Source organism: Homalodisca vitripennis, chromosome 2, assembly GCF_021130785.1.
Source record: "Homalodisca vitripennis isolate AUS2020 chromosome 2, UT_GWSS_2.1, whole genome shotgun sequence".
NCBI lineage: Eukaryota > Metazoa > Arthropoda > Insecta > Hemiptera > Cicadellidae > Homalodisca > Homalodisca vitripennis.
The window spans coordinates 22,457,587-22,472,937 of record NC_060208.1 but is presented as its reverse complement, the minus strand read 5'-3'; the positions used below and the strand labels follow the sequence as shown (position 1 = coordinate 22,472,937).

The 15,351-nt window shown below is 34.2% G+C and overlaps 1 long non-coding RNA gene across 1 annotated transcript; it reads left to right on the top strand.

The window, feature by feature from the left end:
* Nucleotides 1-310: 310 nt before the first annotated feature.
* LOC124356216 lies at nucleotides 311-6,863 on the top strand. Its single transcript, XR_006921832.1, has 3 exons — nucleotides 311-331; nucleotides 4,641-4,936; nucleotides 6,648-6,863. It is a non-coding gene; the product is annotated as an uncharacterized LOC124356216 (long non-coding RNA).
* The last annotated feature ends 8,488 nt before the right edge of the window (nucleotides 6,864-15,351 follow it).

Genomic DNA, 15,351 nt, shown 5'->3' with positions numbered 1-15,351 from the left:
GCGAACATTTTTAGATTGGTCTTATGGGTAACAAAGATAGCAATGAGAAAATAGCATATAAATAAATTTGTAAACACACTGAGTTCAGTCGTACACAGGCCTACACACATGCATGATTTTAAAGGAAATAATTATATTAATTTTTTGGCAGGTACATATGCACTGTCGTGAATTATTATATTTACAATATTCAAGTAATGTGTCATTTAGTAACCGTGTAGCTGAGACCATTATCTTGACAGGTTCTTGCAGATCTTGAAAGGTGAATGATTGGATTCTTTATCTTGGATATGTTCAATTGGCGTGTTTTAAACACTTATTCACAACACAGGTAAGAGTTGTTAAGAAGTCAATTTTTAATAAGCTAAGTTTATTATATTAATAAATATACAGTTGTGGCTTTTCCTAATATTTTTATTTTGTTGTTGTATGTTATAGTTACGTCAAATCTTTAGGGTTCAATATATTACAATGCAATGAATAACCATAGCAAAAAAAGTGAAATGATGTTTATAAATAACAGAAGCTTGAAAATCATTTAATGATTTATCTACATTTCATATCTTGTGGGTGGTGTTACTCACCGTATTACACTCCACCCTCTATTAATATAGATACGGAATTAATGAATTTATTTTCAATAACAAAAGACGGTTGAGAAACTTTCCCTCAAATACTATTAGACAAACTGTTTCAATATAAATAAAACCTTTATTAAATACGCGTTTGCAATTAAATGACACATATCGTACCGGGTAATAATAATCTACTTCAACTCTTTCCGAAATACCTGTGTATTATTTTACAAATATAAGCTTTTATTAAATATGTGTATGCGGTTCATCATTTTTATTGAAATTTGTTGCAGTTTAAACATGTTCTTATTTTACGTGTAATAGCGTAGAAAATTAGGTATATTTAAAAACAAAATCCACAATTCTATTACGTTTTGAACCACCACCTCGAAAAGGTTAATAATATTTTTAATACTTGAAAAATGGTTTTCATATGGGGTTCAAAATCATATTCTTGTGAGAAAAATTTACTTTTGAAACTGTAGTGTTTAGTGATAATACTAGTAAAGTAATTTTCAAAATTGAAAAGTACTTTTTCAGCAGTTTGTAGTGAGGTATTTTTACTAGATCCATCACAGAGGTTTTAGAGTAAGGCCCACATTTGTGATAAAACTGAAGTAAACTCTTTTCATTACATCTACAATAAAAACACTTTTCTCTAATTCTCTAATCCAAAACATGAATTCATTGTAATTTTTCATTCGGACAAGGAATTGACCTGTGTTTTATTTTAAAATAACTAATCTCTTAAATAATAACTTAATTAACAAATATGTTGTTTTCTGAAATTATGATTATAAAAAATATAATTTCCTTCGGTCATAAATAATTTTGAATGTATCAGTTCCTGAAGGTATAATAGTATTAGTTACACAACTAATATAATAAAAGGTTTAATTCACATTCATACTGCTAAAGAAATATTTTCAGCTGTTTTTATTCGAGCCTGGTTACACAATTGCCTAAATTTTCTAATTTAAAGGCCTGTAATTCCTGTAAAGTGACCGAAAATACGTTTTACATTCTAAAAGAGAGCTATTCATTGAAAAGTTAACCTGTGTTTGACGGCATATCCTCGAGGTTTGTCCTCTTTAATTTCTGCTTGTCTATACGAACGCTATCTAAAAAACGAACTGAGTTATACAAATTAATTGTTACATAAACTTCATTTTTATACAATGAACATCGAGTTCAATGGTGGTGCATCTCCAACCACGAAATTTGACTGAACGTCATTGAAGCCTATCACTGACAATTCTTGTGTGTCTACCGTGGGGATGAAAAGTTTATTTTCTGTATTAGACTCTGCCTGTCAACAGGGCATATCAAGAATAGAATGAGCTATAGACTTAAATTTTGACTAAAACCTCGACACGTGGTGTGGCGTACACCTACCTTGGTTATACACAGACAAGACACAGTTCAATGATGGTTTCAATACGTGATTCTGAAAATCAAAATAACCGAGGGTTATGCAAACATGGCAACTTAGATAATACTGAAATTATGAGTATAATGTTAACTTTACTTGAAGTTTAAGTTTATTTATTTTGTGAAAATGCTGAAATTATTAACTTACCCTTTACACAAAACGCCATCTGACCTTTCTCAATTTGAAAAACGGGTAAAAATGTGTCTTACAGTGTACGTATTAAAAAAATAGTTGTCCCTGTCTACCGGAATAGCTTTTTATGAAAGGCTATCGTTTTGTCCTATACACTATCGTAAATCCTGATATACTATCGTGTTGATACAATCCAACTTACAGTTACAGTAGGTAAATCGATATTATCCTTCTTTAAAGGATGTGCAAGTGTTTCAAACCCACTTGTAAATCTTTGACGAAATCGGGTGGTTAGGCTATAACGTATTTAACCTCTAAAAATGTTAAAAATGCCCCATACGAACTATGCCTGATAGATTCCATGTATACTGCATTTTCAGATTCTTATAACAGTTTGTTCAAAGGAGACAAAACAAATCTGACATATCAATATGATGGTATCTTTTGATTACCATTGGCAGGAGTATCCATGAGGGAGTCAGTGGTGCACCCAGAAATATTCTCTGGGAGGTGTCCGGTACACCGTTGACTCGGGGGTATAGAACCACCCCCAGATCAGTATGGGGGCTTCCAGGGAAATTTTTTATATTAGGTTCAAAAATGGTAATTTTATAGTACTTTTAAACTAATAAATTTGGCTATATGTGTTATATTTTTAAAGTTCTAAAAACCAATTTTAACTTTTTACTGTAGTCCTCCTCCCCCGTAGACTAATGGTTTCTCGGCTCTCTAACCGAGAGATCACGGGTTCAAATCCCGGGGAGGTACAATCATGTACTTTGACAATATAAAAAACCGAACTTCGAAGCCGGCATAGCTGCCGCGGAGGCTTAAATGAGATAAACAAAGATTTTACTACTTCGCATCGTTCTGCTAAACTTGAAGTTTTTGTTTACAAATGTTACATATTTTGTACGTTCAACCTGATGAAATTAATATATAACAAAACAAGTGTATATTTATTGATATATAAATAAGGGGGCAATACCGATTACTTGATGAATTGAGTATAAAAATATTTTTTCCGAAATTCTAAGAGAACGAATGCTAAACATAAAATAGTATACTGATACTGCCAGATCTAGGGTTCAGGAAGATCGAGGGAGAGAGAAATATGAACAGTTGGGACAGATAACCGATTTCAGGTACTTGGAGCGGAGGTGGAATGAACCAGAAGGCTGCTTATCGCAGAAAACAGGAAACGACGATGTTCATGCAATCTAGCGGTCAGAGTTTGCTATACTGTTGCAAGCTAAACCTTAATTACATAATCACTGTACTGCTCATTTATGATATTTTGTAAATATTACGTGACCTTATATAGTTTGGTAAATTACCTATACGTTCAAACTAATTGTAATTGTATGTCATCTCATAATAGGCTTGGAGCATTTTGTTTAAGTGGTTCATGTCATATAACGGGACCTATTCGTGTTTTAATAAGATGTTATCTATTGAAATTTTGCAGTACGATTAAAACTTAGCTCCACCAAATTTAGATTTTTTTGTAGTTACAGGCAATATTTTTATTCTTGTGTTTATTATACTCGTAAATAACATCATTAAGGTTTTGTATATATATATATATATATATATATATATATATATATATATATATATATATATATATATATAGTAATGTTTTTGTTATAATGTGATTTTAAATATCCCTCACATATACGCACATTGACGGCATTAATAAAAACACTGCGTTACTACTCGTATTAAATACCGAGGCCTTCCAGGGATATGTAATGGCATCTAGTCATAGACTAGGAGAGGGAAGGACGGAAACAGGTGATTGGTCAGCCACGGCTAAATAAGTGGTGCCAGCATTAATATATTCCATATGAAAAATAATACAGAATGTATTTCAATATACAATATTTATGATGATTTTGTACTAACATAAGAAACAGATAACGTAGCTATGGTGGGATGGGTTGGTTCGGAGTTTAAATCCAGTTCACCTTCCTCTTAGTGCAGTGTCTGGAAATAGACTCTGTCACAGAAACAATGTAAAAAGATAATTTTTACCTTTTCCGTCGCCGCCTTTTTTGGATCTCTTCAGATGAACATGGCTCGGGATTTCAAGAGTCGAGTCTGTGACATACCAAATGCCGGTTTTGTTAGCTTGGTGATATTTCTGGAGTGCCAAGAACAGACTAGTAGTGTTTTGTTTATCACTTAAATACATAAAAAACTTATTATACAAAAGCAGCATAAAACAAAGCTTTATGTATTTTTTATGTAACATCATGGATATGCAGATGTACTCCATCCGTAAAACATAAAGGGCAGGACACAAAAAAGACGACATTGTAAATTATTCTGTATTAACCTAATCTTCGTGTAACCAAATTATTTTGATCCCATCACTTTTGGTTGCATTAGACGCTAATTACTTTTAATTTTGTTAGAAATGAGTTCACTCACCTGTTATGGGGAGATGTAGCATAAACTTAGCACTTTTTATAAGGAAAATCGAATCTTTGTTATAGGCAAAAAGTAGACCAAGCGTGGAAATGGGGTTTATAGCATACGTTGTGGTGACAGCTGTTGGATCTGTTGTACTATTTATTCCTTTGACTGCTCCCTTTCTCCTGCCATGGTTGGGCTTCTCCAACGAGGGTGTTGTGCCTGGCAGTCTGGCTGAGAGGGCTGTAGCATGGCATGGCGGCAAAATCCCTCCTGGATCCATTATCGCCCATCTACATGCGATGGCCACGAATCCACCACATGTTACGATGTGCGAACTATATTTTAAATTGAAACTTAGGCCTATAATAGCATGATGGTAAGTTATAGTTCTTATTAATCTTATTTTTAAATTGAATACACTAAACCACAATTTATTTATTTCATATACAAGGCGAGCCAAAAGGCATCATAATGGCGCCTAATTTATATGTAGGCGGATGCGCCACTTTTATGAGTTATGACGGCAACGGTGGGCATTTTGAAATTGCGGTTATCTTGATTTTGGGTGGAATGTTTGAAATAGGAGGTATATCATGTGGCACATAATTTTTACTACTTCATTGTCAGGAATGTTAATGTGTAATTTATTTTAAGACATCTTAGTTTTTTGTAGGAGTCATGACCTGTTAAACCGGTTTCCAGAATTTTGCATCTCCCTGAGAGAGAGAGAGAGAGAGAGAGAGAGAGAGAGAGAGAGAGAGAGAGAGAGAGAGAGAGAGAGAGAGAGAGAGAGAGAGAGAGAGAGAGAGAGAGAGAGAGAGAGAGAGAGAGGAGAGAGAGAGAGAGAGAGAGAGAGAGAGAGAGAGAGAGAGAGAGAGAGAGAGAGAGAGAGAGAGAGAGGAGAGAGAGAGAGAGAGAGAGAGAGAGAGAGAGAGAGAGAGAGAGAGAGAGAGAGAGAGAGAGAGAGAGAGGAGAGAGAGAGAGAGAGAGAGAGAGAGAGAGAGAGAGAGAGAGAGAGAGAGAGAGAGAGAGAGAGGAGAGGAGAGAGGAGAGAGAGAGAGAGAGAGAGAGAGAGAGAGAGAGAGAGAGAGAGAGAGAGAGGAGAGAGAGAGAGAGAGAGAGAGAGAGAGAGAGAGAGAGAGAGAGAGAGAGAGAGAGAGAGAGAGAGAGGAGAGAGAGAGAGAGAGAGAGAGAGAGAGAGAGAGAGAGAGAGAGAGAGAGAGAGAGAGAGAGAGGAGAGAGAGAGAGAGAGAGAGAGAGAGAGAGAGAGAGAGAGAGAGAGGAGAGAGAGAGAGAGAAGAGAGAGAGGAGGAGAGAGAGAGAGAGAGAGAGAGAGAGAGAGAGAGAGAGAGAGAGAGAGAGAGGAGAGAAGAGAGAGAGAGAGAGAGAGAGAGAGAGAGAGAGAGAGAGGAGAGAGAGAGAGAGAGAGAGAGAGAGAGAGAGAGAGAGAGAGAGAGAGAGAGAGAGAGAGAGAGAGAGAGAGAGAGAGAGAGAGAGAGAGAGAGAAGAGAGAGAGAGAGAGAGAGAGAGAGAGAGAGAGAGAGAGAGAGAGGAGAGAGAGAGAGAGAGAGAGAGAGAGAGAGAGAGAGAGAGAGAGAGAGAGAGAGAGAGAGAGAGAGAGAGAGAGAGAGAGAGAGAGAGAGAGAGAGAGAGGAGAGAGAGAGAGGAGAGAGAGAGAGAGAGAGAGAGAGAGAGAGAGAGAGAGAGAGAGAGAGAGAGAGAGAGAGAGAGAGAGAGAGAGAGAGAGAGAGAGAGAGAGAGAGAGAGAGAGAGAGAGAGAGAGAGAGAGAGAGAGAGAGAGAGAGAGAGAGAGAGAGAGAGAGAGAGAGAGAGAGAGAGTGAGAGAGAGAGAGAGAGAGAGAGAGAGAGAGAGAGAGAGAGAGAGAGAGAGAGAGAGAGAGAGAGAGAGAGAGAGAGAGAGAGAGAGAGAGAGAGAGAGAGAAATCTGACAAAATATTAATAAATATAAAAAAGAAAAATACACAATATCAGTTGAAGTATTCTGAACATTAGTGCGCTACAGGCTATTTCATAATTATTATTGTTACTAATGTTGTGTTATTACAAATAGTTTTAATTTGTTTTAGGTCATTGGCCACACGGAATTTCCATACTGCACTTTAAAAATTACGTGAAGACTATAGTTTATGTGACCAGACTAAGAAGATTATATAGAGATAGTGTATCTCAAAAAGTTAATTTGATTGTCAAAAATGGTTGTGTTTTTTCCATAAAAATTTTGGATAATGTTAAGGTTAATACATACATTTATGATGCCTTGATCAAAAAATACAAAATTATCACAAAAATAGCATACAGTTTTATTAACCTTCATCCACAAAAACAAAAAATAGAAAGAAAATATAATACAAACTATATTCTTTTAGGTGACTAACATTTGATTATTACATGCTTTATTGGTTTAGCTTGTTCCTTTTTAAGTTTACTGAAAATAAATTTATGCACTTCCTTACATATATCAGTGAACTAACATAAATAGTCTGACATGAGAAAACGAATGAGTCGCTAAGGTATTTAACATTGAATTACTCAAAACGTGTCTCTTTTGATTGGACATTGGATAATTTTTCATACTTGTCCTTACAAAATGTTTGAAGAGTAAGCCAACTAAACTTGATTTGTGCTTTAAACTTCCCATTTCAATGGCCTGTAAATAAAAACTATATACATTGTTTCTAGGACTAACTTTTTTTTTTCCCACAAAGTATTTTCCACAATGTTTATAATTATTCGACTTTAATACCTTTAAAACATGTATCCACGTAAGTAGATAGTGTAAGGTTCCTGAGAGAACCTAGCTAGCTTTATATTCTTTAAACATTATTTTGAGTTCGTTGTAGTTTTTGTGACTTCTAACAGTGGAAGATTTGTAACATACCAAATACAAGTATTTTTAAGGTTTGTAAGTTACGTTTTTTAAATCTAAATGAGTTATTTACATTTTTGTTCAACGAGTTTCAAATGTTTAGTATATTTTGTTACATCTACATTGCAAAGTTGGTCGGTCCAGTCAATTATGTTGCTGTCAATCATATAATTTATCACGTTACAATAATTTTACTTGATAAGAAGCTCAAGACGCAAAACTATGACGAGCTCAGACTTATTTTTAAGTAATAAAGATAGCTTTTTAGTGGTCCATAAACATTATTATTGTGAAAAAAAATCACAATGTAACCTTGATGGATTACAGCGCCAACTTAAAAATCTGTAAAATTTCTGGGATAAATTTTTTTTCTGTGATGCACCTCACCTAGCAAGGGTTATCTTCTCTGCAGCCACTTATTTCCTTCCCTCCTCTTTCTAACCTATCACTTATCAGAACCACTCTAGTCTCTTAGGCGTCAGAAATCATCACATCCTATATACTAAGGGTTAGTAACTGGTAGGTTACCTTTTATTAAGTTTTGGTACTACTACTGCTTCTTCAATATTTAACTGTGTACTTTATCAATAAGTCGCAATTTTATGTTTTAACATAATTCCTAACACCATTTATTACAATCGTGTTTCATTTAAATAAACAACATATAAGTATTTAAAACTGTTATCAACCACAATAACATGATCATTTTAACTCATTTTATATTTTTACTATCATAGGCTACTACAACATTGTTATAAAAGATGACTAGTTTTTATAGATTAATATTTGAAAATGTGATATAATAGCTGCCACATTTTTGTTAAAGTTTTCCTGTTGTAAAGTACACATTTTAGCTTAAAAGTACATACATGCACAGGCATACTAATGTACATGGTTTTAAAGAAAATACTCATACTTACCGTTTTGTCAGATACCAATCCACTGTCGTAAATCATTATATTTATAATATCAAGTCCTTAAAGTAATATGTCAATCAGTAACCATGTAGCTGAGTCCATTTCTTGACAGGTTCTACATACGAGTATCTTGAAAGATGAATGATTGACTGCAAAATTTCAATTGGCGTGTTTAAAACACTTATTCACAACACAGGTAAGAGTTGTTAAACAGTCAATTTTTAATAACTAAGTTTATTGCTTTACTAAATGTATAACAATTGTGGCGTTTCCTAATAGTTTTCTTTTTGTTGTTGTATTTTAAGGTTACGTCAAATAATCTTTAGGGTTCAATATAATACAATGAAATGAATAGCCAGAGGGAAAGAAATGTGAAATGATGTTTATACAATTAAACACATACAGTGCTGTATAGCTAAAAAAAGATACTAACACCAAATAACAGAAGCTTGAAAAATATTTAATAATTTATCTAATTTCATAACTTGTGGGTGGTAAGATTTTATTCTTCATATCTTCCCTCTGAATACGCTTCTGTTAATTACAGCTTATAGTTCCAGTACGAATTGAATATTACTTCATTAAAGTACGATTTTGACCGTAGGCTATATTCTGGGCACCTAATACTATACTTCATTCTTCATTATTCAAGTAGGCCTAAGACAGTGTTAGTAGAGAATCGCAAAGCGTACTAGCAGGTAGGAGATGTTAAGTAATCAATTTTTGATAAGCTACGTTTAATTTACTAAGTGCAAAACATTTGCAGTGCTTCCTAATATTTTTAATTGTTTGTATTTTGATAGTTATGCCAAGTATTTAGGGTCCAATATATTTAAATTAAATAGATAAACTGAGGGAAATGCAAGTGAAATGATGTTTATAAAATTAAACATGTATAGTAATTTTTAACTAAAAAGACACTAACAACGAAGGATATACAGTTATTATTCTCATTTAGCTCAGCATTTAATAATTAGCAGTTAATAATTTAGCTCATTTTCAAGATTTTTGGGTGGGGGGGGGGGGGGGGGGCTTGTTCCTCATACATCCCCTCTGTATACGCGCCTGTTTGTTACTATTTACATTCATACCGTTACCTATTGAATATTAATTTATTAAACTACGGATTTGGAAGTTATATTCTGAACATCTGGTATTTCTGGCATTCTTGGTATCTGTAGTTGTAATCGTGTGTTTCTATTAACTATTTCGTGGATTTTACAGATTTGTCTAGTCAATTGTTGGCAGATTCCTAGGTACAGTTCGAGGACTTAGCTGCGCGCGTGACCTTGAGCGTGTGTGGTATTAGGCGGGAGGGGTGGCGGGGTAGGGTTATGCGCTGAGTCCCGAAAACATTTTCTGTGACTCATGGGTAAAACCCTCCTTTCAGGAATCGTATTGAGCCAAATAACTCATCACACTCATTACAATCAGTCTGTTTTGTGACAGTGCTGATTTTTTAGAATTAAATAATAAGAGAATACCAAATAATAACAATAATAGGACTTATCCTTGTTTTAAACTTATTATAGTGTTGTTTAACGTGTTTTTGAAAATAACGTATTTGTCAATACTAATCTGCAAATCGAAATCGTGTGTTTAAAGTCGTTAAAGAGATTGTTGCGCCTTCATCTCAGCGCTAGCACGTAAACGCAACCCGCCACACAGATAGCGTTTATTTGTTGAAAAGGTAGTATTAGGACCCTACGAGCACAGCTAAATTCCTCCAACTGTATGTGTGCCAACTATAGGAGGCATACGATCTTCGCGTAGCAGGCAACTATAGCTCTCTACTCACAGATATTAGACTAAACACTCCACTACTCTCTTATCTAACTAGTGCTGCTACTGGTGCAGCTAAACTTATATGTATTAGTACGTTTGAAACTCAAACCACATCACGCCTGCCACATCTAATCTGGCGATTACTCACAACTATAAACTTTAGTGGAGATCACACTTTTTCCCCAATGTTGACAAATATATTATTTTAAAGTATGCTCATCATAAAAGTGCATTATGATCACGAAGTTTTAAGGTATTTTGTAGACTCATATTTTCCATAATGCCAAATTACCGGCAACATTTAAAAATCATTAAGCTAAAGGCAAAAAAAACAGGGCTTGAAAATTTGTCGAATATGAATATTTTATCACATATTTATCGTTAACAGAACAGGGCCAATCGTGTTGTAATAATAAAGTTAACTGTCTTATTTCAACAGATCTAAATATTTAGTTTTGAAGAGCCTCTTCATGATGTGATTCCCCTTCCTTTGACAAAATGGACTCTGCCAAACACTGTAATGTTGTAAGTACAGTACCATTTCCACACTGAACAGTATGGACTAACCGTGTAACTAAACGTGTTCAAACTTTAGACTTATTTAGGCAATTTCTGAACTGCTGTCCATCAGTAACGAACAATTTGAAAACAAAATCATTAATAATGCACATTTTCTCTTTTTTACTTCAAATTAAGAAGCGAAATCAAACTCAGATTTAAGAATTGTAAACGATTTTTATAATTGGCTTATTATTATTATGTTATTGAACATGAAATATATGAGTTCGAGACAAAATTTAATTGATTACAAACCGTCCATCAATTAATCTGTAGCCAGCACACTAGCTTTGGTTGTGGGCGTGGTCATGTACATCAGTGATTTGAGGTTGTTGGCATAGGGCCAGCGCTATAGCTATTTCAATATTCGTGAGATAAGCGAGGCCAAAAATGTGCAATCAATATGTAAACATCAGTCTAGACCACTTGGTATCTCCCCGGTTTATTTATACACACACATTTTCCTTGCTTACAGTTCGTAACAATGACCCATACAAATTTAATTTGCCTGGTCCGTCACAGTTGTCATTTATGCGGTTATTTGCACTACTGCAGTTTCCATTGCACTAGTTCTGGTCCTAACGTGAGATGTGAAACTTTCTCTCATCTGAGTGACATTAAGAGCGACACTTAGACAGATTTGGAATAAATATTACACTATGTGAATAACGTTATGACGTCATACAGTAGCGGTAGCAACAGTAAAAAAATGAGAAAAGTGCACGAACTGATAACGGCTAGAATTTAAGGACAAATTCCCCATCCCTCCATTCAATATCCAAATCTCTACCGAACCGTTCTCGCCGAGCAAGGAGATTTATTGTTATTGTACGATTCGTGTATGTATTATTTTTCAAAATTTGCCTATTTGTTTAATGTAATACTTATTCAGAATTTGTCTACGTATCGTGCGTTAAGTGTCTTCGTTTTTACTTACAATGCTCTCGAATAGGTAAAAGTTTTAAATCTTATAATAGCACTTAGCATTTCATAGGATTTGTAGAGAGTGTCTTACGTTTGCAGACACGAAGGTACTCGGCTTGAGCCTAGAACGTTATCTAAGTAACTATCAGAGTACCGAATTACATTTCTGGTATGTTAGAAAGAGAATAGCGAACGTCATTAATTAATTCAATGTGAAGTCTTTATTTTACTTCATTCTTTAGGGTCTCAAATATGTTATTATAACGAAACTGCAGTAGTGTAAGAAACACATACAGAACTACTGTGATAGACCAAAAATTCAGCTTTAATAGTATTTTAATAGTGATTCAGTAACTACATTGGACTCCCCAAGAGACCAACCCATTTATATCACTAAATCACTGAGACATCAGTTATTACACTTTAGTGCAGGCAATATTTTATATTCCAAATTAAGTTTTAGAAGAAGTTGAAAATACTGTAAGCCTAGTATGTTTATTTGGGAGTTCAAAAGAGGATGTCAGGATTTTGAACTAATATTACTGGAAACCTGTTAGAGACAACTAAATGATTTAAACGCCAATCTGAAGTTTACAGTAGGGCAAAAAGTTTGAACTTGAGATCCGCCAAACTTTTACGCACTTGCGTCCTAAACTCCTGACTTGCCGGCAAGTAGCCTACAATGTTCGAGACTGCAATCACAGGTAACAACTAACCATCAGTCCATTGCAAAGTATATACGAAATACACCAAAAACACCGATAACAAAGTGCAATATTTTAAGGGCAAAGGGACTAGAGTGTAGCAAGTCAGAGCTATAGTGATTAGAGGTATTATATAATTTACATATAAATTAAAATTAATTTATATTATCTCCAGCCTCAGTTTACACAGTAGTATGATAATTCAGGTTCTGCTTCAGGTTCACAGAGGGCTGATGCATACTTTCCAGTAATGAAAGGGATAAAACCTACAGTGCTTCTGTCACACTATAATTCCTACGTACTATTATACTGAGGATTTTCATGAACTTATTTTAATCACTGATATCATATGTAAGTTCATTATACATGCACAATTTATGCTTGAAACTTATATTTTGGCTCTGTAATTAATAACATTAAAAGCCTCAGTACATAATACAAATAGAGTCAAACAACAGGCTTCACTCCACCGGTCATATAAGTCAATAGCAAACTACTGAATTCTTCGAGTATATTCAAGAAACGTATTCATGCTTATTCACTTAGACATTTGAAATATCTTAGCGGTGCCTAAAAAAAGCTGTTTTGCTCCCTGATTTCAAAATTTAGACGCAACTGTCTTAAAACTAAAATATCTAATTATTTGAAAGTGGATTCTTGGACTTAGGAATATCTTAGAATTTATTACAATCACTTATCAACCGAATAATACCAGTTGTGTGCATTTTAAAAAAGTACTCCCTGTGAAGACCCTATTAATATACATCACGGACTTGCTTGCAAATATGAGTGTAACAGTAAGTAAATAAATAGAATCATAGCAATTCACAAATTGTTATCGCCCAATAAAAATGACTTAATATTTGAAAGTACCAGTGCTGTGGTACTCTCCGGTAACCGTCGGAGCTATGATATTAGACGCTATTGTACTCAGAATGAAAAGTTGTCGATGTTACAAAACCAAATCCAGTTATGTATCGATCCTGTAGAATTAGGACTTATGAAAAATTACTTTTTCCAATCATCATTAACAATTTAAATGCCAAGCTTTGTCAAACTACTAGTATTACTGGAATGGCAAGAGCAGGCTAGAGTTTTTCTTTCGTCAACTAAAAAAATTGACTAATTTATTATAAAACACAGCCTAAAACAAATCTCAATGTGTTTTCTATGTGGGATCATATATATGCAGGTGTACTCCATTCATAAAACAAACAGACAGGCTACAAAACGGATACTCTTGTAGATTATTCTGTATTAACAGAACTTTCGTTTTGACAAAATTATTTTGATCCAATAGAAATTACACACGTTTAATTACTTTAAATTTTGTTTGAAAATAGTTCACTCACCTGTTATGGGTAGGGTTATCATACAAATAGCAGCTTTTATGAGAGAAAAATTTCATCTTTGTTGTAGACAAAAAAGAACAGGCGCGGCTATGGGGCTTATCGCATTCGTCCTAGTGACAGTAGTTGGATCTGTTGCACTATTTGTGCCTTCGATTGCTCCCCATTCTCCTGCCATGGTTGGGGTTCACCAGCAGAGGTGTTGTGACTGGCAGCATGGCTGCAAGAGCGCAAGCATGGCTTGGGGGCCACCATCTATCGTTGTTGGGTCCATTTTCGTCAAACTACAAGCGCTCGTCATGCTTCCACGTATCCCGTCAATGCTGTGTATATATAAGTTTAGTAATTTAAACACGTGTGACATAAACGGCCAAACAACTAAACCACAACAATAAGAAATCTGTGGTGTATTGGTAACAAATTCACTCAGCGCTTGAGAGATCTGGGTTTCATCCAAGGCGGAGCAAGTAATTTATATGAGACAAATTTTAATTAAATTAGGTTGTTGCCACTCTCTAAATTTTAAACTGTATATATTTGAATAACTGTTGTAGTTTGAAATTCACTGTATAGGGCTATTATAAGAGATGTATTAAGAAAATAAGTAACACAGTACCCCTTAATAATTTTTTTATTGCTGAAACGGTTATTGTGATGGTGTAATTATACCATCTTTACCTTTTTTAAATGTGTTGGCAGTCAAAATAGTTAAAAAGTACGTATTTTCTTAATACAAATTGTTGTTAATTTATGTTGTATTATTATAAATAGTTTTCAATTGTTTTCATGTGACAGTGCACAATCCGTATTGTCATTTGAAAATAAACGTGAAGACTACATTGTGTGATTTTAGATTAAGAAGAATTATATGTAAATATAGTATATGTAAGTATCTAAACATTTTGATTGTTAGAAAATTACTTTATTTTCATAAATTATTTACCATGTTTAATATTTCTTATACGTTGCTTTATAATAAAAAAAGTCATAACAATAGAAAATTTTTTTTGAAATCTTCACCCCGCAAAAAAAATAGAAAGAAAATATAATACAATCTAGTAGCAAGTATGTCACCTTCCAATCAAAGATTTCACGAAAAAGCAGGGCGCGCACTTTTAGGGAGGCTTAACTAAGGTCACACTAGAATCCTAGGCCGCGCTGCTCGTGCTGTAACACAACAGTACGCGGCGGGCCAAGTGCCGCTTGTCCCGTAACACTAGCTAACATTGGACACCAGGATGCAAGATGAAACTTGTCAATATTTCAGAATAACTGGTTGAAGGTATTCAGCATCCGATCTCAAGGGTACTCATTTAGCACAGATGGCTTCTTCACCATATTGTATAAATAAATAGTAAATTTCGGCTTATTAAATAAATTAAATAAGCAAGATAAAAGTTATTCTGAGTTAAAATTCCTTATTACGGGACGTTTACACATATATTTACATTTATTTGATAATTATATGCTTTATTGGTTTAGCTCATCCTTTTTAAGTTTGCCTTAAATATATTTATGAACTTCCTTACATATATCAACAAAACTAACATAAAAAGTCTAACATGACAAAATGTATGAGTCGCTTAGGTATATTTAACAATAAATTTGTTATATATATATATATATATATCCACGTAAGTAGACAATGTAAGGTTTCTGAGACACTT